Below are 24752 nucleotides of genomic sequence, written 5' to 3'. Positions count from 1 at the left end.
TATTTTGTTGGTTTCGTGCCACCTCCCTTTAATCAGGGGGCATTTGTTTTGCAGGTCAACAACAAAATAGTTGTGCTGTACCTCCCCTGTGATTGTTTCTTGGGACAGTGCAGAGGGAGCTGTATCAAACCCGTGCTGTACATGCACTGGGAATACCTGGTGGGACAGTGTGCAGGGACCCTCACTGTGTATTTAACATGTGCTCTACCTGCCCTGGGAGTGTTTGATGAATGTCAGCGTACAGCAAGCTTTAAATTGTAACTAACCCGTGCTGTACCTGCCCTGGGATTGTTTAGCACAGTACAGAGGAAGCTTTACGCTGTATATAACCCGTGCAGTATCTGGCCCACTCCTGCTCCGATTCCTCATGGTCTTATGTACCCAGCGTGCCCCGCGGGGGACAATGTGCCGCTCCCAGACTTCAAGAGCTCAGTGCGCAGGCGCGGGTCGAGGTTGTGTTTGGAGCATGCGCGGTACGTGTAATGGCGGAGGAGACGTGTTTTGGACAGTCTCCTCAGAATTCTCTTTTTCAGCGGGACGGAGCGGGGTAAGGGACCAGCGGGGAGTGGGGGAGGCTTCATAAACAACCCGTGCCTGCCGCAAGCCCGGAATAATAACCGGAATATCGGTGGTTGGAGCTTCGGGGCTTTCTCCCGGTCACAGGCCCAGGCTAACGGCGGCCATCTTTGTACAGGAAGGCAGGTTCCGCGTTCCGCCATCTTGATTCAGTGAGTAGCACAGCGCATGCGCGGCCATCTTGGTGCAGGAACAAAGTGAAAGAGGTCAGTGTCTGGAACTGAACCCAGCCAGAGTCAGTACCTTCAGGGGAGGGGAACCAGTGAGTGTAGAACTGAACCCAGCCAGAGTCAGTACCTTCAGGGGAGGGGAACCAGTGAGTGTAGAACTGAACCCAGCCAGAGTCAGTACCTTCAGGGGAGGGGAACCAGTGAGTGTAGAACTGAACCCAGCCAGAGTCAGCACCTTCAGGGGAGGGGAACCAGTGAGTGTAGAACTGAACCCAGCCAGAGTCAGTACTTCAGGGGAGGGGAACCAGTGAGTGTAGAACTGAACCCAGCCAGAGTCAGTACCTTCAGGGGAGGGGAACCAGTGAGTGTAGAACTGAACCCAGCCAGAGTCAGTACCTTCAGGGGAGGGGAACCAGTGAGTGTAGAACTGAACCCAGCCAGAGTCAGCACCTTCAGGGGAGGGGAACCAGTGAGTGCAGAACTGAACCCAGCCAGAGTCAGCAGCTTCAGGGGAGGGGAACCAGTGAGTGTGGAACTGAGCCCAGCCAGAGTCAGTACCTTCAGGGGAGGGGAACCAGTGAGTGTGGAACTGAACCCAGCCAGAGTCAGTACCTTCAGGGACCAGTGATTGATTGGTGCCGCGACCCCGCCCCCCCCGCCACTGATTGGCGCGGAGCAGAGCGCTGGGTGAGCTGGTGCCCCATGTTGCCTCGCCATTGGCTGCGGGCTGAGTGTTGCGGGCGGGCGGTTGGGGGGTTTGTTGGTGGGCTCCGCTCGCAGCCTTTGAGCTCGGTGCCCATGTGAGGCGGGGCGGAGTTGTGCGCAGGCGCGGGGTCAGCCTATTGTGGGAGATTAGCTGTGGACGGGCGAGGTATTGCCCCACGCGGAGGATGGATGAGCAGCCCAGGCAGTGCGCCCAGCCTCCCTAAGGACTCACGGACACGCGCGGGCGGTGAGATTTGGGTGGCGTCTGTGGGGCACCTTCGGGCGGGGACGGGCCTTGGTTACTGTCGGGGGTTGCCGGGAGTTCGGCTACCATCTTTGGGCAGCACGGGGCTGCCCGCCATGGGGGGGCGGGGCTTCCTCGATGTCACAATACTTTCCATTGTCCCGCTGCAGGGCAGGGAGCATGCGCGGCGGCCATCTTACTGCAGGGAGCAGGTGCAGGATGGGGACTAGTGACATGAATACATGAGAACATCAGAAATAGGAGATGAGTCGGCCCTTTGGCCCCTCGAGCCTGCCGCCATTCAATAAGATGATGGCTGCAGCATCTGGGGTGGTTCTCCTTGGAGCAGTGAAGGTGCAGTGCAGGTTTAACAGGTGCTCACAATCAGGAAGGCTTTAGATTGAGTCAGGGAACAGAGTGGTTCTGCTCACACAATCAGAGAATGGTTACAGCACGGAAGGCCATTCGGCCCGTCGAACCCTTGCCTACTCCCCTCCCTTTCCCCCGGCCCTGCAAATGTTTTTTTTCAAATACTTATCCAACTTCCTTTTTTTTAGAAAGCTGTGATTGAGTCTGCCTCCACCACCCTTTCAGGCCGTGCATTCCGGATCCTAACCACTCTGCGTAAAATAGATTTTACTGATGTGACCTTTGGTTCTTTTGCCATTCACCTTAAATCCATCTCCTCTGGTTCTCTACCCTTTTGCCAATGGGAACAGTATCTCTCTATCTACTCTGTCCTGACCCCTCATGATTTTGAACACCTCGATCAATTCTCCTCTCAACCATCTATGCTCCAAGGGGAACAACCCCAGCTTCTCCAGTCAATCCACGGAACTGAAGTCCCTCATCTCGTGAATCATTCTTGTCAATCTTTTCTGCACCCTCTCTCAGGCCTTCACATCCTAATCTGCAGTGCCCAGAATTGGACACAATGTTCCAGTTGAGACCGAACCAATGTTTGAAAACATTCATCATAACCTCCTTGCTTTTGTACTCTGTGATGCCCAGGATCCTGTAAGTTTTTTTAACTGCTTTCTCAACCTGTCCTGCCACCTTCAGCGATTTGTGCACATATACCCGCAGGTCTCACTGTTCATGCACCCACTTTAGGATTGCACCCTTTAGTTTATATTGCCTCCTTGTTTATTTAATCACGCTTTTCGTATTTTATTTCTTTTCTTAGATTCACGGCCTCATTTTATTTTTCCCTTCGAGCCCCTCAACTTAATGTGGGAGTGTAATGTTGGCGAGTGGTGATTGATTGCCCTGGGAACCAACAGGAAGAGAGGTCAGAGGCCGGAGGGCCCAGGGAGCAGCGTGTTCTGCAACCAATCACGGTGCTTGAGGGGTGGATGCTGAGTCGGCCTATCAGGTGAGTCTGTGTGAACCTCTGTTAAACAATTCATCTTTTAAAGTTAAATCGAGATTTCTTTTGTCAACAAAACAGTTCAACATTTGTCAGTATTTTTTTTCCCTGGAGTTCCTATTATGAGTTTCAGACACTTCAGTGCCAAGTGGACCAGGTGTTTAAAGGTCATTCATTTCCCCTTTTCCACATAGAAAATTCTTACAGGGCTTGACAGTGTAGCTCAGGGGTGTCAAACATACGGCCCACGGGCCGGACACGGCCCCCCCAAGCCCCTTCCTCCGGCTGCCACGTGTTTTAATTTATACACCACCACTCCCGATCTTTCGCTTGATGACTGGAACACAACCTGAATTTGTTGGCCGTCACGGAACAGGAGGAGGGCGGCGGAGGCACGGGGAAGGTCAGTCGCTGTCCACGAGGAGCAATTCTGGGACAACGAGGGCACTCACACCGACTGTGAATGGGAGATAAGCTTTGAGTGAGGCAGTGAGTGGATAAATACCGAGAGAGAGGGTGAGGAGTGTCGCTGGAACTCCAGGTGATGTAACAGATGATGGGGGTTAGTGCAGGGTAGGTAGTGAGGGGGTTGTGTTCCTGCACTTCTCCCCCCTCCTCGGCCCCAGCGAGGCGCTGATTTAAAATTCTCAGCCTCCTGTTCAAATCCCCTCCCCATTCCCTCCCAACCCCATCCCCATCCCTCCCCTCCCCATCCCTCCCCTCCCCATCCCTCCCCTCCCCATCCCTCCCCTCCCCATCCCATCTCTGTAACCTCCGCCAGCCCCTATACACCTCCCTATCTCTGTAACCTCCTCCAGGCCCTATACACCTCCCTATCTCTGTAACCCCTTCCAGCCCTACACCCCTCCCTATCTCTGTAACCTCCTTAGCCCTACAACCCTCCCGATCTCTGTAAGCTCCTCCAGCCCTGCACCCCTCCCTATCTCTCTAAACCTCCTCCAGCACCGACACCTCTCATATCTCTCTAAACCTCCACTAGCCCCAAAGCCCCAGCCCTACATCCCTCCCTATCTCTCTAAACCTCCTCCAGCCCCTACACACCTCCCTATCTCTAACCCCATCCAGCCCCTATACACCTCCCTATCTCTGTAACCTCCTCCAGCCCTACACCCCTTGCTATCTCTCTAACCTCCCCCTGCCCCTACACCCCTTGCTATCTCTCTAACCTCCCCCTGCCCCTACACCCCTCCCTATCTCTCTAACCTCCCCCTGCCCCTACACCCCTCCCTATCTCTGTAACCTCCTCCAGCCCCTACACTCCTCCCTATCTCTGTAACCTCCTCCAGACCCTACACCCCTCCCTATCTCTGTAACCTCCTCCAGACCCTACACCCCTCCCTACATCTGTAACCTCCTCCAGACCCTACACCCCTCCCTATCTCTTTAACTTCCTCCAGACTCTACACCCCTCGCTATCTCTGCAATCTCCTCCAGCCCTCCACCCCTCCAGCCCTGCGCCCCTCCCCATCTGTAACCTCCTCCAGTGCAACACACCTCCACATCTCTCTAACCTCCTCCAGCCCCGACACCCGTCCCTATCGCTGTAACCTTCAGCACCTGCACAGCTCCCTATCTCTGTAACCTCCTCCAGCACTACACCTCTCTCTATCTCTAAGCAACTCCAGCCCCTAAACCCCTCCCTATGTCTATCACCTCCTCCAGCCCTAAATCTCTCCCTACCTCTAATCTCCTCCAGGCCCAACACCCCTCCCGATCTCCGTAAACACCTCTTGTTCCTACAACCCTCCCTATCTCTGTAACCTCCAGCCCCTACACCCCTACTTATCTCTGTAACCTTCTCTAGCCATACAGCCCTCCGTATCCATGGAACCTCCTTCAGCCTCTACAACCCTCCCTATCTCTGTTGTCTCTTCCAGCCCCTACACCCTCCCTATCTCTGTAACCTCCTCCAGCCCCTACACCCCTCCCTTTATCTGTAAGCTCCTTCAGCACTACACCTCTTCCTATCCATGTAACATCCTCCAGCCCCTACACCACTCCCTATCTCTTACCTCCTCGAGCCCACACAACGCTCCCAATCTCTGCAACCACCTCCAGCCCCGACAACCCTCCCTATCCTTGTAACAACCTCCAGCCCCTACAAGACTCCCTATATCTATAAGCTCTTCCAGCCCTACACTCCTCCATATCACTCTAACCTCCTCCAGCCCTACACTCCTCCATATCTCTCTAACCTCCTCCCGCCCTACACAATCCATATCTCTCTAACCTCCTCCAGCCCTGACCCCATCCCTATCTCTAATTTCCTCCAGCCCCTACACACCTCCCTTTCGCTGGAACCTCCTCCTGCCCCTACACCCCTCCCTTTCTCTGTAACCTCCTCCTGCCCCTACACCCCTCCCTATCTCTGTAACCTCTTCCAGACCCGATACGCGTCCCGATCTCTAACCTCCTCCAGCCCCTACACCCCTCTCTATCTCCGTAACCACCTCCAGCCCGACAACCCAACTTTCTCTGTAACCTCCTCGAGCCCCTACACCCCTCCCAATCTCTGCAACCTCCTCCAGCCCCTACACCCCTCCCAATCTCTGCAACCTCCTCCAGCCCCTACACCCCTCCCTATCTCTGTAACCTCCTCCAGACCCTACAAACATCTCTATCTCTAACCTCCTCCAGCCCTTAAACTCATCCTGATCTCTCAAAGCTTCTCCAGCCCTAAACCCCGCCCTATCTCTAACCTCCTGCAGGTTCTACACCTCTCCCTATCTCTGTAACCCCCTCCATCACTACAATCCTCCCCTTTGGAACCTCCTCCAGCACTAGACCACTCCCCCTCTGTAATGTCCTCCAGCTTTTACACCCTCCCTATCCCTCTAACCTCCTCCAGCACCTACACACCTCTCTATCTCTCTAACCTCCTCCAGCCCGACACCCCTCCGTATCTCTCACCTTCCTCTTCCCACTGACCCTTCTTTACAGTTGAGCCACCCATGATGCCTTGGACTTGGCTCTGGCTGTACTCCCTGAGGAACCACCAGTATAGAGAGTGAGATGCACTGAGAGGTGTCCTGCACTACCTGCCTGGTCCTCCATGTCTGTCTGGGCAGTCACCCATTCCCTCTCTGCCTGCACACTCTTATGCTGCGAGGTGACGACCCCCTGAAAAGTGTTATCCACGTAGCTCTCAGCCTCGCGGATGCACTGACACTCGCTGCTACTCAAGCTCTGAAACCCCATGCTCAAGCATGCCTCCCCCAGCTGAAGTGCCTTACCCCACTCCCAGTGCATGACTCCCCCAGCCGAAGTGCCTTACCCCACTCCCAGTGCATGACTCCCGCAGCTGAAGTGCCTTACCCAACTCCCAGTGCATGACTCCCCCAGCCGAAGTGCCTTACCCCAGTCCCAGTGCATGACTCCCCCAGCCGAAGTGCCTAACCCCAGTCCTGTTTCTCGGCACCACCTGCATGGAATGATTCGGGCTTAGAGGGGGCGGGGCTTGTCACCTGTCCATCAGGAAAGTGCAGAACAAATAGTTCCCTGCGTAAATAAACCCCGGGGGGGTCACGCAGCCCGAGCGCGGACCCAGACTCGAGAGACAACACTCCGCACCATCCGTGACAACACTCTGCACCATCCGTTACACACACACCGGTGCTCGGTCCCAGGCCCCGAATCACAGCCCGCAGGCCCCGTGTTTGCACCCCGGTTCCAGCCTGGGGGCACACTATTGGGCAGCACAAAAGACCCAGAGTCCGGTGTAACACAAACAGAGACAGGGTTCGGCGTAACACAAACGGAGACAGGGTCCAGCGTAACACAAACAGAGACAAGGCCTAGTTTTACATTATAAACAAGTAATTAATAATTGAAACAGCATTTTTGCAATAATAACAAAGTGTGACACTAACCCCTCTAACAGAAGCCTTTAACACTTTAACAATACCAGAAACATACTCTATAGAATACAACAGAGACACGATCTACAGTTATAATAATAGAGGTGTGCACTAGAACTGGAACTACAGGGGCAGGTTATTTTCAGGTCTAGTGTAACAATTCCAGAGACAGGGTCCGGAGTAATAACAGCAAATGCATGGCCCACTGTGAGAGTAACAAAGACAGTGTTTGATCCAATAATAACAGTGGCAGACTCGAGTGTAATACTGAACACAATGCTGGATCGAGTGTGATGGTCACACAGACAGTGTCTAGTGCAACAAAACCAAGATTGGGTCTCCTCTAATAGTGTGTGCAAGTCAGGGCCTATTGCTATAACCTCATTCACCCATCCCCCTGTGCTCACTGACCTACATTTGCCGCTGGTTAAGCAATGCCTCGATTTTAAAATTCTAATCTTTGGTTTCAAACTCTCCATGGCCTCGCCCCCCCCCCCCCCCCCCCCCCTTTTCTCTAACCTTTTATGTGGCACATTGTCAAATGCCTTCTGGAAATTCAAACACACCACATCCATTGGTTCCCCTTTATCCATCCTGTTCGTTACATCCTAAATAACTCCAGCAAATTTGTCAAACATGACTTCCCCTTCATATATCCATGCTGACTCTGCCTGACTGAATTTTGCTTTTCCAAATGTCCTGCAACTACTATTTTAATAATGGACCCGAACATTTTCCCAACCACAGATGTTAGACTAACTGGTCTATAGTTTCCTGCTTTTTGTCTGCCTTCTGTTTTGAAAAGGGGCGTTACATACGCAATTTTCCAATTTGCTGGGACCTCCGCAGAATCCAGGGAATTTTGGTAAATTACAACCAATGCATCCACAATCCCTGCCGTTACTTCTCTTAAGACCCTAGGATGTAATCCATCAGGTCCAGGGGATTTATCTGTCTTCAGTCCAATTATCTTACTGAGTACCACCTCCTTAGTGATTGTAATTGTGTTACGTTCCTCCCCCACCCTACAGCCCCTTGACTATCCACTATCGGAATATTGTTAGTTTCCTCTACCCATGTCATTGGTCCCGATGTGGACCACAACCTCCGGCTGTTCACCCTCTCCCCCCAGAATGCCCTGCAATTGCTCAGTGACATCCTTGACTCTGGCACCAGGGAGGCAACATACCATCCTGGAGTCACGTCTGTGGCCGCAGAAACACCTGTCTGCTCCCCTGACTATTGAATCCCCTCCCACTATAGATCTTCCATTCTTCTTTCCTCCCCCCCTCCCCGTGCAGCTGAGACACCCGTGGTGCCGTGGATTTGGCTCTGGCTGCACTCCCCAGAGCCACCATCGCCCTCACCGGTACTCAGAACAGAGAACCGGTTGGAGAACGAGATGGACTCGGGGAACTCCTGCACTACCTGCCTGGTCCTCCTCTTCTGTCCAGGGGTCACCTAATCCCTATCTGCCTGCACATTCTTAAGCTGCGGGGTGACCACCTCTGGAAACGTGAGATCCCCGTAGCTCTCAGTCTCATGGATGCACCGCAGTGACTCCAGCCGCCGCTCAAGCTCCAAAACGCGGAGCTGGAGTTGGTGCAGCTGGAGACACCTCCTGCACATGTGGTCGTCCCGGCTGTGTGAAGCTTCCAGGATTTCCCACATGCCAAGGATGTGTAATCCACGGGACTGAGCTGTCCTGTCATCCCTCTAGTTACACTCACAACTATCAAGTAGAACTAAACTCTAAACCTTAGAGAAATACACCCAGCAACTACTCAGCAATCCGCTGATTTAATTAACTGGCTCTCCTTAGATAATAAAGTTCTCATATATTTACTGGCAGTTCTGACTTACAACAATGCCAAAGGTTTCCTACTGAAAAGCAAAAGAAAAAGATTTACCAATCCACCAGCCAATCACTGACCCGCTGGGCTGTGACCCTGCACCAGCCGGTTCCTCTCAAACCCCTCCCCATCCTCCGAGACCACTCACGCACCCCCCCACCCCCAGACTCTCATGCCCCCCCCACCCCCAGACCCTCACGCCCCTCCCCAACACACGCCCCCCCCCACCCCCAGTCCCTCACGCCCCCCCACCCCCAAACCCTCACGCCCCCCCACCCCCAAACCCTCACGCCCCCCCCATCCCCAGACCCTCACATCCCCCCATCCCCAGACCCTCACACCCCCCCACCCCCAACCCTCACGCCCCCCCCACCCCCAGACCCTCACGCCCCCCCCACCCCCAGACCCTCACGCCCCCCCCCACCCCCAGACCCTCACGCCCCCCCCCCCACCCCCAGACCCTCACGCCCCCCCACCCCCAGACCCTCACGCCCCCCCACCCCCAGACCCTCACGCCCCCCCACCCCCAAACCCTCACGCCCCCCCACCCCCAAACCCTCACGCCCCCCCACCCCCAAACCCTCACGCCCCCCCCACCCCCAGACCCTCACGTCCCCCCACCCCCAGACCCTCACACCCCCCCCCACCCCCAGACCCTCACGCCCCCCCCACCTCACGCCCTCCCACCCCCAGACCCTCACGTTCCACCCCCCACCCCCAGACCCTCACACCCCCCCACCCCCCCTGCAACGGCCCCTACCCCCCCCTCCCACCGACGACCCCGACTTAATGAAAGCCTGTCGGCCGATGAGACGCTGTAAAGGTGCTGGTGAGCTGCTGGATTGTTCTGCATTTTGCCTGAACAGAAAATAACTGAACATTTATCCCAGTTTAACCTTTGCTATTATGAAATGTGTGTGTATTTTAATGTGGCTCATGTCCTTGCTGATGTCGGCTGCAATTGTGTGGAAAGGGGATGTGTGAAGTGATGGTGTTTGTATGGAGATGTGAAACAAGGAAACGGTATCTGTGTGTGACAGTGACACAGCCTTGTGGTCACAGGCAGAACCATGCACCGATATCCTTGTGGTTATGGTTTGAGCAGGGTCAGATCAGGAATGTAGCAAACAAGTTCAGTATAAATATCGCCAGTGTAACCGCAGCTTGTTAGACACACCTGGGGAGAGGAGCCCTGGGAACCCACTCCATTATCCCTGTTCTCCGGATCCGGTAACTATAATGTCTGCAGTGCTGTTAATAACATCAGTTAAAGTCAGTTTGGTGTCCTGAGCTTGATTATCTGGTGTCTGAAACCACAAGACTCAATATTTAGAGTCAACAGGATGAACTAGTGAATACATCACGACCCAATACTCCAGCTCTATATTCACAGGATAAAGTTGGTCATCTAACTCCTCGAGTGGGCAGAATAGAGAAAGATACCGACTCTCAGAACATCTCGAATCTGTTGTAAATATCGTTCAAATCCTGACCAGTTCCAATTGTCAGTTTCCATTACAGTGAAGGCAGTTCAAGACACAAGAGGGGCCGGGAGTAGGGGTGAAGGAGGGGGCCCGGGGGTGAGGGGGTTTGGAGAATAGGGGTGAAGGAGGGGATGGGGTGAGGGGGGTTGGAGAGTAGGGGTGAGGGGGGTTGGAGAGTAGGGGTGAAGGAGGGGTTGGGGTGAGGGGGGTTGGAGAGTAGGGGTGAAGGAGGGGGCCCGGGGGTGAGGGGGGTTGGAGAGTAGGGGTGAAGGAGGGGTTGGGGTGAGGGGGGTTTGAGAGTAGGGGTGAAGGAGGGGTTGGGGTGAGGGGGGTTTTGGGGAGGAGATGTAATGTAGGAAATGCAGCAGCCTATTTGTGCACAGCAGGATCCCACAAACAGCCGTGTAATGATGACAAGACAATCCGTTCTCAGTGATGTAAGCTCAGGGATACATATTACCCAGGTCACCGGGGTGAACTCCGCCTGTTCTTCCTCTGAATCGTGGCCATGGGATCTTTTACACCCAACTTAAAATCTAGACAGGGTATCGGTTTAATGTCTCATCTGAAAGACGGCACCTCTGACAGTGCAGCACTCCCTCTGTACTGACACCTGGAGTCTGGGCCTAGATGATGTGCTCGGGCTCTGGATTGGGAATTGAACCCTCACTCGGCCGAGAGTGCTACCACTGAGCCAAGGCTGACAGGGTCTGTTCCCTGTTCCCGTTACACTAGACCGTGCCGGTGTTATTACACTGACCCACACATTCATACTGCAGTGGGCCTTGACTCTCTAATCACACATTCGGCAAAGCATTTGTTACAACAAGAAAACAACCAGAACTTACATTAATATAGCGCCTTTAATGCAATGAAACATCTCACGGTGCTTAACACGATCGATATCAATAAGAAAACATTTTTGACACAGAGCCACAGAGAAAGATATCAGGACAGATTCCCAAAAGGTTGATTGAAGAGGTAGTATTTAAAAAGAACCTTGAAAGAGGAGGTGGAGGTTTAGGGGGAATTCCAGAGCTTAGAGCTTCAGCAGCTGAAGACACGGCCACCAATGGTGGAGCGATTAAAATCAAGGATGGGCAAGGACAGATTTGGAGGAGTGCAGAAACTCGGAGGGTGGTGGGGCTGTAAGAGTTTAGAGATAGGGAGGGGCGAGGCCAGGGAGAGTTTTGAAACCAAAGATTAGAATTTTAAATTCGAGGCGTTGCTTAACCAGGAGCCAATGTAGGTCAATGAGCACAGGGGGATGGGTGAATGAGGTTATAGCAATAGGCCCTGACTTGCACACACTATTAGAGGAGACCCAATCTTTGTTTTGTTGCACTGGACACTGCCTGTGTGACCATCACACTAGATCCAGCATTGTGTTCAGTATTACACTAGAGTCTGCCTCTGTTATTATTGGATCAAACACTATCTTTGTTACTCTCACAGTGGGCCATACATTTGCTGTTATTACTCCGGACCCTGTCTCTGGAATTGTTGCACTAGACCTGAAAATAACCTGCCCCTGTAGTTCCAGTTCTAGTGCACACCTCTATTATCATAACCGTAGATTGTGTCTCTTGTATTCTATAGAGAATGTTTCTGGTATTGTTAAAGTGTTAAAGGCTTCTGTTAGTGTGACACTATCACCTCTCAATTATTATTGCCAAAAAATTATTTCAATATTAAAGACTTGTTTCGAATGTAAAACTAGGCCTTGTGTCAGTTATTAGTGCACCAGACATTGTCTCTGTTTATATTACACTAGACCCTGTCTCTATTTATATTGCACTGCACCCTGTCTCTGTTTATATTACACCAGATCCTGTCTCTCCTTATATTACACTGGGCCCTGTCTCTGTTTATATTACACGAGACCCTGTCTCTGTTTATATTACACTAGACCCTGTCTCTGTTTATAGTACCCTACGCCCTGTCTCTGTTTATATTACACTAGACCCTGTCTCTGTTTATATTACACTGGGCTCTGTCTCTGTTTATATTACCCTGGACCCTGTCTCTGTTTATATTACACTGGGCCCTGTCTCTGTTTATATTACACTGGGCCCTGTCTCTGTTTATATTACACTGGGCCCTGTCTCTGTTTATATTACACCAGACCCTGTCTCTGTTTATATTACACTGGGTCCTGTCTCTGTTTATATTACACTGGGCCCTGTCTCTGTTTATATTACACTGGGCCCTGTCTCTGTTTATATTACACTGGGCCCTGTCTCTATTTTATTACACTGGGCCCTGTCTCTGTTTATATTACACTGGGCCCTGTCACTGTTTATATTACACTGGGCCCTGTATCTGTTTATATTACACTGGGCCCTGTCTCTGTTTATATTACACTAGACCCTTTCTCTGTTTATATTACACTGGGCCCTGTCTCTGTTTATATTACACTGGGCCCTATCCCTGTTTATATTACCCTGGACCCTGTCTCTGTTTATATTACACTAGACCCTGTCTCGGTTTATATTACACTAGGCCCTGTCTCTGTTTATATTACCCTGTACCCTGTCTCTGTTTATATTACACTCGATCCTGTCTCTGTTTATATTACACTCGATCCTGTCTCTGTTTATATTACACTGGACCCTGTCTCTGTTTATATTACACTGGGCCCTGTCTCTGTTTATATTACACTAGACCCTGTCTCTGTTTATATTACACTCGATCCTGTCTCTGTTTATATTACACTAGATCCTGTCTCTGTTTATATTACACTAGACCCTGTCTCTGTTTATATTACACTAGATCCTTTCTCTGTTTATATTACACGACACCCTGTCTCTGTTTATATTACACTAGACCCTGTCTCTGTTTATATTACACTAGACCCTGTCTCTGTTTATATTACACTAGACCCTGTCTCTGTTTATATTACACTAGACCCTGTCTCTGTTTATATTACACTAGACCCTGTCTCTGTTTATGTCGAGGAAATTTCTAAGTTAAATTAACTCAGGCGGAGGCATTCAGAGATGAGCTTCGAGAGAAGTTTATTTCTAAAACTAACGAAATATCTCGGAGAGCCTGCTTAGTCCACACCAAGGCAGAACTCTGAATTTTACAAGCAACCTCGGTTTATCTTTGTACAGTTGAAACAGGAATTTTATCTGCAACTCGCCACACATAAACATTGTATCTATTATACATGAGCATTATTCATACGAAACTCTGAGTCCAAAGTTCACCCCGGTAGGCACACTTTATCTGTTTCTTGCATAGTTTCTCTCTGTCCCTATGCTGATAAACAAGGTATCTGGAAACTCATGCAAAGACCAGACAGTCATGTATATACAACATTCTGTTCTTTGAGGCGGATAAGTTTCGGTAATTTTCTCTAGCTCCGTGAATTCTACAGAATCAGCAAAAGCGAACTTAACCCTTCCTTTAACCTAGGACATGGATTGTTTTCTTCCACAACTCCCTCCTTGTTGATCTTTTCCAGATCAACACGCTTTCATATTCTTTTCATGTTTAAAAGGGGGTTCATACCCTTCAGGGTAGGGTCGCATTTCAAGGCATTTTCTTCTATGCGATTTAACCTTTCTTTTATGAACACACTTTTTCTTTCCACGCGGGATACTAGGTCCATTACTTGACCAATTAATTTTTTCAATTTCATCCACATTGCACAAATGATTATCAAAAACGCAAGCAGAACTGCACCCATGATTACTATGTGGTGTATGGCCATTGGTGGATGTCTCTGCCTCGTTTAGACAGAGCTTTCTCAATTTGCTTGTCATTACGTATCAAATTGTGCAGTCTGGTCAAATTAATTATAGCGGGTAGGGGGTCAATCCTATGCACAGACAGGTATTTTTCTACATTTTGCCACTGCCCAAAGGTATAAGTTATTTTTTCTTCAGGGTCATACAAGGTGTATACTTCTCTCACGCATGTATTAATGGGGGGCCTATATAGAATTCCATCCAGATAGACAGATTTGCTTCCTGTCACACAGATTTCATTCGGTCCAATTTCTGCAATCTCTGTGTCATTTCATTTATGACGTAACCTGATATCTGTAATTGCTGTAATCCTTCATCCCAGGCATTTCTGATCTTTATATCTTCCCCTATCAGTCTTCCGATGACCTTGATTTTATTTTGTAGGGCCTCAATATCCATAGTGTTTAATGCTCCTATTCCTGCTCCCACTCTGCCTAACACAGTCCCTAACACATCCCGTTTCTTTCTTTGGGGTCTTTCTTTTTCAAAAGATACCTTAACACTGGTTGTGTGGCAACCATCTTCTTTCTTTGGGGGATATTTAATTCTTATTGTTAGATTTAATACACCTGGGGATCTTACCACTGGGATGCAAGTGGTCACTATCCTTTTTAGATGTCCCGGGTCCCGGTCTTCTGTGTGGCCGGATTCTTTTACTGACCATTTTACCACGAATGGGTCTCCTCCATTCACCGGGGTGTTATTCATGCACAACATCCGCTGCCCATCTACCATACTTGTAAATGAATGACGGAGGAAGTCTTTTCTCTCGTTCGGCCCTCCTATGTACCCCCATCTCTTGTTTTTTCCTGTGCTCCGGGTACACTTCATCCACACATCGGCCTGGTATTCTATGAACAACTGATACCCTTTCCGCAATATAAACTGGAATTCCCCTCTTTCTTCCTTCATTCCGCATGCCTCACATCGTGCCGTAAAATTCCCTACTTTACAACTTTGGCCTACTGCGCATATAAAATTTCCTTGCCGCCTTGCACTATTACTGCTTTCCCATACCATATTTCCCTTCCATACTCTTCCTTCTTTTAGGACCTCTACCTCCTGCCGGGAGTTCCCTGTCGCTAAAATGATCAGTATACCTAACGTCCATTTATAATTTTTCCAAGAATCCCTTCCCATCTTCCCTTTCTTGTTTGTTTCTATACCACTCTTGAATTAAGTCGTTATAATCTGTTCCTGAACTTTTGGGCAGTACTTTCAAGTCCAAATATTTAATACAAGAGCAGGTACAGTTCTTCAGCGAGAAGATGGCCTGTTTCTTAGTCAGGCAATCGTAGTACGTCCTGGTTCAATGCCTTTTCTTTTGTCTGTATTTCGTCGGGAAAATAATATTTACAGCGGGTTGCATGCACCCAGTTCGGGTGCTTTGCCAACTTCAGCGCGGTTCGTGTTGTGAGAATTATCTGATATGGTCCTTTCCACCTAGGAGAAAAGGATTCTTTGTTTAATGTTTTTACCAACACTTGATCTCCAGGCATAAAAGGGTGCATATTTCCTTCCGACGGGGGCACCTGTGTCTGCTTTATTTGTTCATGCAGACTCCTTGCTATTTCACACATGGCCTGAGCATACTTTAGTGATTTTTCATCATTCCAAATTAATGCTATTTTTTCAGCCAACAATGGTGGTTTTACGCCGGTAGGCATTGGTCTTCCCAACAAGGCTTCATGTGGTGTCAAACCAGTATTTTGGTTTCTTTGGTTTCTCATTGTATGCAGTACCAATGGTAAGGCATCTGGCCATTTTAATCCTGTTTCCTGACATACCTTGGTGAGGGTAGATTTTACTATCCCATTCGCTCTCTCTACCATTCCCGAGGACTGTGGTTGATATGGTATATGGAACTTCCACTGGAATCCTAATGCTTCTGCAAGATTTTGCACTATCTTTCCTGTGAAGTGTGTTCCCCTATCACTATTGATTCCCATAGGTATCCCATATCTTGGTACTATTTCTTTAAATAGAATCTTTACTACTGTTCGGGCATCGTCTCTCCTAGTGGCGTACGCTTCTACCCACCTTGTGAACATGTCTATTATCACCAATAGGTACTTAAAACCTGATACTGGAGGCATGTGGACAAAATCATATTCAGCAGGTGTTTTACCTCTGTTATTTTGTTGACAAATTTGGCATGTTCTAGCAACTTTCTCAATTATTATTGATATTCCTGGTGCATACCACTGTGCATTAATAGCATGTATCATCCCTCCCTTGCCCATGTGAGCCTGCCCGTGTGCCAGGCGAGACAGGGGCAAGAATAGAGACCTAGGGCAAACAGTTCGCCCATCAGGGTGATACCAAATGTCGTTTCTCAGAAAACAACCCTGGTTTTCCCAAGTCCTTCTTTCCTGCATAGTAACTTGTTGGGCTGTTTTAAGTAGTTGGATGTCTAGTGTCTGTGGAAGGGAGACTGAGACTGCTTGAAGGCAGTCTGCCTGTGCCGAAGCGGCCTGTTTGGCTGCCTCGTCAGCCCTCCTATTTCCTACCGACACTTCATCCTCACCGGTTGTGTGAGCTGCACATTTGATAACGGCTACCTTACTTGGCAACTGAATGGCGTCTAATAGATTAAGCACCAGTTGAGAGTGCTTAACATGCTTTCCTCCAGAGGTGATAAAGCCTCTGTTTTTCCATAGTTGCCCAAAATCATGGAACACACCAAATGCATACCTAGAATCAGTATAGATATTGGCAGTTTGATCTTTTGCTATTATACAAGCTCTGGTGAGGGCAAACAATTCAGCAGCCTGAGCCGAGGTTCCGGGAGGCAGGGCAAATGCTTTGACCATTTCAAGGGGGTTTACAATTGCATAGCCTGTCAAAAGTAAATCATCTGACGGCCTGTACGATGATCCATCTGTATACAGAATGAGATCAGGATTGTCCGTAGGTTCTGTGAGCAAGTCTGGTCTTGACAAGGTGGCTACTTGCACTGTTAATAGACAATCATGCTGGTCTGGATCTTCTATGTCAGTAGTAGGAAGGAAAGTGGCTGGGTTTACTACCGGTGCGCGCCGAAAGGTGTAATTAGGGTGTGACAGTAGTAATACTTCATAACCTGTTCTTCGAGACGCTGTAAAGTGTTGTGTGGCAGCGGAATTCAACAGTAATAACACAGCGTGGGCTGTTATGACAGTACATGGATAGTCCAAAACAATAGGTACCGACTTCTCCACCATGACTGCAGTAGCAGCTACAGCACGTAGACATGCTGACATTCCCCTTACCACTGGAGGCAGCAAAACCGAATAATAAGCCACTGGTCTATTTCCCCCACCGTGTTCTTGGGTCAGTACGGCTGTTGCAAATCCTCCTTTTTCATTCACATACATTTGAAAAGGTTTTCCATAATTCGGAAGTCCCAACGCCGGGGCATTAGTGATCGCTTTCTTTAACTGTTTAAATGCTTCTTCTCTCTCAGGGGTCCATTCCACCTTGGGTGGGGCATCATTTAGAGCAGCTGACCTTAGGACTGCATCCCATTCCCGATAATCAGGGATCCATTGTCTACAGTACCCAACCATCCCCAAAAATGACAAGATATCCTTCTTTGTCTTAGGTATGGTGGCTCTTTGAATTATCTGAATTCTTTCTGGTCCTAGCTGCCTTTGCCCATGAGATATGATAAAACCCAGGTACTGGACTTGAGTCTGACAAAACTGTAACTTTTGTAACGACACTCGGTGCCCTCTTTCACACAGGTGTTGTAATAGTTTCAGGGAGTCTTGCATACACCTATATCCGTGGCTGGAAGCCACAAGCAAGTCGTCCGCATACTGCAGCAGTACGGACTGGTCTGATAAGGTACAGTCTTCGAGGTCTCTCTTTACTGCTGCTGCACAGACAGCGGGGCTTTCTGTATACCCTTGGGGCAACCTGGTCCAGGTGTACTGCTGTTTCTTGTAGGTGAAGGCAAACAGATACTGACTCTCCTGACTTAGTGGGATGGAGAAAAAGGCTGAACACAGATCTATCACCGTAAAGACAGTTGCTGTTGGTGGGATAGCAGATAGTATAATGTTGGTGTCCGGCACCACAGGGGTGATGGGGACTACTATCTTGTTAATAGCTCTCAGATCTTGCACAAATCTCCACTCATTCGGCCTATTAACCTTTGGTATGGGCAGTATCGGTGTGTTACATGGGCTCTGTGTCTTTTCTAGAACTCCTTGTTCCAACAATGCAGAAATGACTGGCTTTATCCCATCTTCTGCCTCTGGAGGCAGTCTGTACTGCTTAATGCTTGGTAACACCGCATTCTTTATTAGCTGTACCCGATGGGGTACTGCAGAGCGTACTTGTCCAACATGATTCTTATGTTTTGCCCAAAGTTCCGAAGATACTTGATTCAATGCCATTGGCAGCTTAGGGCTCGGTTGTTCAGGGGGCTGCTGTTTTTTAAAATTGGAGGCATGACCCTTACCCTTCCACCAGAGAATCCCCCTGGTGCAGGCGATGAATTCTATCTGAACATTCTGTAATTCTATTACTGCCCAAGGTCGATAGCCTGGTTGCTGTTTCTCCTTTTCAATTTCTACAATCATCGGACCCATATCTTTGGGTTTCGCTGGCGGTTTTACAGCCAATGTCAGATGGGGTGTCGAGTTCTCTTCTTTAAACCGCTTCTGCTGTAAGGGTGTCAAATTCATGGCTACCCCTAATCCTTCTGGTCCAAAATAAATGCGGGGTGTAGCTTCTATTATTTCTTCTTTATTTAGAAAGGGCTGTATTAAGCACTGGTAAGTTTCAGCTTTTTGTCGAGTGTACCAGGCTGTACAGTGAAGCTGAACTGCCTCAAAGCTTGTTAAAATTATATACATCAATTCTTCGGTATTAGAGTCGAATTTAGTTTTTAAGTTTTGTATAATTTCATGTATCAAAGGGAAATAGGAGTTGCTATTCAACTGCCAATAATAGAGGGTAGCCTTTTCTTCATTATCTTCCCTCTTTTCTCCCTCAATCCCCTTGAGGAACTGATGGATTTTATTAGGTGGGAGTTCCATGAACATTCCCTCTTGTGTACAATAAATTGTGGCCCCTAGTTTGCATAAAATCTGCCTTCCTAATAAAGGGAGACGTGCTGTTTTAGAGACTATCAAAGCCTCGTCATTAACTTGTTGTCCTTCAATGATCAATCTGGTAGGTTCAGATAAAAATTCTTTCATGGGGATACCGGCCACGCCCAAACTTAAGACGGTGGTGTTGCTTACAGGTAGTCCCACAGAGGGTGGTACAGAAGACATAGTAGCACCGGTATCCACCAGGAACTTCAAGTGTTTCCCACTTTTACTACTGCTAGAGGGTTTTCTTCTTTGTCTGCTGATAAGCGGAGGGCTGCCGCTTGTACCACTAAGCCTCCGGGGCATCCCTATGCTGATTGGTGCGGGTTGGGGTTAGAGAATGAAAACTGAGGGGCCAAGGGAGGTGGAGGTTCGGGGAAACCCCCTTTCAATCCTCCACCCTGTTTCGGGGGCACCTACAATCCCGGGCCCAATGCCCTTTTCTTCCGCAATTTCTACACTCATCTTGGGATCGATTTTGTTGGGGCCACTGTCCTCTTCCCCTTCCACGTCCTTGTCCCCCAAACCCTCCTTTATTATTTTGTGTGTACCCTCTTCCTTTTTGCTGATAGTATTGACCTGTCGTTTTGGCCTCATTGTCTTTATAGGTGAATATTCCCTCCCTATCCATATTAGCTAGTACTGTAATTGTCTCTTTCCAACTTTTTCCTTGCCAGTCCAAAACCTTTATTTTATAGGTTCTCGCGTGTTGTGGCAACATACAATTTAACAAGGTTTGTACTGCCAAAGGTTCATTTTGATCCATAGGTATTCCTGCATGTTCCTCCCAACTATTTCTCCATCTGCCTGCGAAGCCTATCATTGATTCTTCCGCCTTCTGCAAGCAGCGGGTGACTTCCCCTATATCTCCGTGCTTTTTAGCTCCCTTTAATATGGCATCCTTGCCCCTGTGTTGCAACCAATGTTCCCGGGACTCATTTCCTTTTTCCTCATCCTTTTTTCGCCAATCTCCGTTTTCACCGGCAGGTATAGGGAACATATCTTTTACCCCCTGCCAGGAAGACCCATAGGCCGCTTGCAATAATAATTTAACATCTCCTGGGAGTGGATTGTAAATTGTACATGTCTGCTCAAGCCGGTTGTGAAAAACTATTGGTCTTTTTACCGGATTCGGGGCGGCCGAGATCATATCTCTGGCTTCTCCGGGAGACCAGAGTTTCAGGACTGCTGTAGTTCCTACCATTACCCTAGGATTTTGGCCGACGGGGGTTTGGGGAGTAGAGTCGGCGGCTTCTTTTGCCGTTTGTTGGGGAACCAGTGAGTGTAGAACTGAACCCAGCCAGAGTCAGTACCTTCAGGGGAGGGGAACCAGTGAGTGTAGAACTGAACCCAGCCAGAGTCAGTACCTTCAGGGGAGGGGAACCAGTGAGTGTAGAACTGAACCCAGCCAGAGTCAGCACCTTCAGGGGAGGGGAACCAGTGAGTGTAGAACTGAACCCAGCCAGAGTCAGTACCTTCAGGGGAGGGGAACCAGTGAGTGTAGAACTGAACCCAGCCAGAGTCAGTACCTTCAGGGGAGGGGAACCAGTGAGTGTAGAACTGAACCCAGCCAGAGTCAGTACCTTCAGGGGAGGGGAACCAGTGAGTGTAGAGCTGAACCCAGCCAGAGTCAGTACCTTCAGGGGAGGGGAACCAGTGAGTGTAGAACTGAACCCAGCCAGAGTCAGCACCTTCAGGGGAGGGGAACCAGTGAGTGTCGAACTGAACCCAGCCAGAGTCAGCACCTTCAGGGGAGGGGAACCAGTGAGTGTCGAACTGAACCCAGCCAGAGTCAGTACCTTCAGGGACCAGTGATTGATTGGTGCCCGGCCCCGCCCCCCGCCACTGATTGGCGCGGAGCAGCGCGCTGGGTGAGCTAGTGCCCCGTGTTGCCTCGCCATTGGCTGCGGGCTGAGTGTTGCGGGCGGGCGGTTGGGTGGTTTGGTGGTGGGCTCCGCTCGCAGCCTTTGAGCTCGGTGCCCAGGTGAGGCGGGGCGGAGTTGTGCGCAGGCGCGGGGCCAGCCTATTGTGGGAGATTAGCTGCGGACGGACGATGTTTTTCCCCCCCCCCCCCCCAGCGGAGGACGGATGAGCAGCCCGGGCAGTGCGCCCAGCCTCCCTGAGGACTCACGGACTCACGGACACGCGCGGGCGGTGAGATTTGGGTGGCGGCTGTGGGGCACCTTCGGGCGGGGACCGGCCTTGGTTACTGTCGGGGTTTGCCGGGAGTTCAGCAGCCATCTTTGGGCAGCACGAGGCTGCCCGCCATGGGGGGGCGGGGCTTCCTCGATGTCACAATACTTTCCATTGTCCCGCTGCAGGGCAGGGAGCATGCGCGGCGGCCATCTTACTGCAGGGAGCAGGTGCAGGATGGGGACCAGTGACATGAATACATGAGAACATCAGAAATAGGAGATGAGTCGGCCCTTTGGCCCCTCGAGCCTGCCGCCATTCAATAAGATGATGGCTGCAGCATCTGGGGTGGTTCTCCTTGGAGCAGTGAAGGTGCAGTGCAGGTTTAACAGGTGCTCACAATCAGGAAGGCTTTAGATTGAGTCAGGGAACAGAGTGGTTCTGCTCACACAATCAGAGAATGGTTACAGCACGGAAGGCCATTCAGCCCGTCGTACCCTTGCCTACTGCCCTCCCTTTCCCCCGGCCCTGCAAATGTTTTTTTTCCAGATACTTATCCAACTTCCTTTTTTTTAGAAAGCTGTGATTGAGTCTGCCTCCACCACCCTTTCAGGCCGTGCATTCCGGATCCTAACCACTCTGCGTAAAATAGATTTTTCTGATGTGACCTTTGGTTCTTTTGCCATTCACCTTAAATCCGTCTCCGCTGGTTCTCTACCCTTCCGCCAGTGGGAACAGTATCTCTCTATCTACTTTATCCGGACCCCTCATGATTCTGACCATCTCGATCAATTCTCCTCTCAACCTTCTCTGCTCCAAGGGGAACAACCCCAGCTTCTCCAGTCAATCCACGGAACTGAAGTCCCTCATCTCGTGAATCATTCTTGTCAATCTTTTCTGCACCCTCTCTCAGGCCTTCACATCCTAATGTGTGGTGCCCAGAATTGGACACAATGTTCCAGTTGAGACCGAACCAATGTTTGAAAACGTTCATCATAACCTCCTTGCTTTTGTACTCTGTGATGCCCAGGATCCTGTAAGTTTTTTTAACTGCTTTCTCAACCTGTCCTGTCACCTTCAGTGATTTGTCCACATATACCCGCAGGTCTCACTGTTCATGCACCCACTTTAGGATTGCACTCTTTAGTTTATATTGCCTCCTTGTTTATTTAATCACGCTTTTCGTATTTTATTTCTTTTCTTAGATTCACGGCCTCATTTTATTTTTCCCTCCGAGCCCCTCAACTTAATGTGGGAGTGCAATGTTGGCGAGTGGTGATTGATTGCCCTGGGAACCAACAGGAAGAGAGGTCAGAGGCCGGAGGGCCCAGGGAGCAGCGTGTTCTGCAACCAATCGTGGTGCTTGAGGGGTGGATCCTGAGTCGGCCTATCAGGTGAGTCTGTGTGAACCTCTGTTAAACAATTCATCTTTTAAAGTTAAATCTAGATTTCTTTTGTCAACAAAACAGTTCAACATTTGTCAGTATTTTTTTTCCCTGGAGTTCCTATTATGAGTTTCAGACACTTCAGTGCCAAGTGGACCAGGTGTTTAAAGGTCATTCATTTCCCCTTTTCCACATAGAAAATTCTTACAGGGCTTGACAGTGTAGCTCAGGAGTGTCAAACATACGGCCCACGGGCCGGACACGGCCCCCCCAAGCTGCCACGTGTTTTAATTTATACACCACCACTCCCGATCTTTCGCTTGATGACTGGAACACAACCTGAATTTGTTGGCCGTCACGGAACAGGAGGAGGGCGGCGGAGGCACGGGGAAGGTCAGTTGGTGTCCACGGGGAGCAATTCTGGGACAACGAGGGCACTCACACCGACTGTCAATGGGAGATAAGCTTTGAGTGAGGCAGTGAGTAGATAAATACCAAGAGAGAGGGGGAGGAGTGTCGCTGGAACTCCAGGTGATGTAACAGATGATGGGGGTTAATGCAGTGTAGGTAGTGAGGGGGTTGTGTTCCTGCACTTCTCCCCCCTCCTCGGCCCCAGCGAGGCGCTGATTTAAAATTCTCAGCCTCCTGTTCAAATCCCCTCCCCATTCCCTCCCATCCCCATCCCATCCCATCCCATCCCATCCCATCCCATCCCATCCCATCCCATCCCATCCCATCCCATCCCATCCCATTCCATCCCATCCCATCCCATCCCATCTCTGTAACCTCCGCCAGCCCCTATACACCTCCCTATCTCTGTAACCTCCTCCAACCCCTATACACCTCCCTATCTCTGTAACCCCTTCCAGCCCTACACCCCTCCCTATCTCTGTAACCTCCTTAGCCCTACAACCCTCCCGATCTCTGTAAGCTCCTCCAGCCCTGCACCCCTCCCTATCTCTCTAAACCTCCTCCGACACCTCTCATATCTCTCTAAACCTCCACTAGCCCCAGCCCTACATCCCTCCCTATCTCTCTAAACCTCCTCCAGCCCCTACACACCTCCCTATCTCTAACCCCATCCAGCCCCTATACACCTCCCTATCTCTGTAACCTCCTCCAGCCCTACACCCCTTGCTATCTCTCTAACCTCCCCCTGCCCCTACACCCCTTGCTATCTCTCTAACCTCCCCCTGCCCCTACACCCCTTGCTATCTCTCTAACCTCCCCCTGCCCCTACACCCCTCCCTATCTCTCTAACCTCCCCCTGCCCCTACACCCCTCCCTATCTCTGTAACCTCCTCCAGCCCCTACACTCCTCCCTATCTCTGTAACCTCCTCCAGACCCTACACCCCTCCCTATCTCTTTAACTTCCTCCAGACTCTACACCCCTCGCTATCTCTGCAATCTCCTCCAGCCCTACGCCCCTCCAGCCCTGCGCCCCTCCCCATCTGTAACCTCCTCCAGTGCAACACACCTCCACATCTCTCTAACCTCCTCCAGCCCCGACACCCGTCCCTATCGCTGTAACCTTCAGCACCTGCACAGCTCCCTATCTCTGTAACCTCCTCCAGCACTACACCTCTCTCTATCTCTAAGCAACTCCAGCCCCTAAACCCCTCCCTATGTCTATCACCTCCTCCAGCCCTAAATCTCTCCCTACCTCTAATCTCCTCCAGGCCCAACACCCTTCCCTATCTCCGTAAACACCTCCTGTTCCTACAACCCTCCCTATCTCTGTAACCTCCAGCCCCTACACCCCTACTTATCTCTGTAACCTTCTCTAGCCCTACAGCCCTCCGTATCTATGGAACCTCCTTCAGCCTCTACAACCCTCCCTATCTCTGTTGTCTCTTCCAGCCCCTACATCCTCCCTATCTCTGTAACCTCCTCCAGCCCCTACACCCCTCCCTTTATCTGTAAGCTCCTTCAGCACTACACCTCTTCCTATCCGTGTAACCTCCTCCAGCCCCTACACCACTCCCTATCTCTTACCTCCTCGAGCCCACACAACGCTCCCAATCTCTGCAACCACCTCCAGCCCCGACAACCCTCCCTATCCTTGTAACAACCTCCAGCCCCTACAAGCCTCCCTATATCTGTAAGCTCTTCCAG

General features: G+C 50.2%; 1 long non-coding RNA gene across 1 annotated transcript; it reads left to right on the top strand.

The window, feature by feature from the left end:
• Positions 1-569: 569 nt before the first annotated feature.
• LOC139235655 (uncharacterized) lies at positions 570-22639 on the top strand. Its single transcript, XR_011588488.1, has 3 exons — positions 570-728; positions 2882-3070; positions 22457-22639. It is a non-coding gene; the product is annotated as an uncharacterized lncRNA (long non-coding RNA).
• Positions 22640-24752: the final 2113 nt, after the last annotated feature.

Source organism: Pristiophorus japonicus, chromosome 23 (genome assembly GCF_044704955.1).
Source record: "Pristiophorus japonicus isolate sPriJap1 chromosome 23, sPriJap1.hap1, whole genome shotgun sequence".
Lineage (NCBI taxonomy): Eukaryota > Metazoa > Chordata > Chondrichthyes > Pristiophoridae > Pristiophorus > Pristiophorus japonicus.
This window is presented reverse-complemented; position numbering and strand designations above follow the sequence as displayed.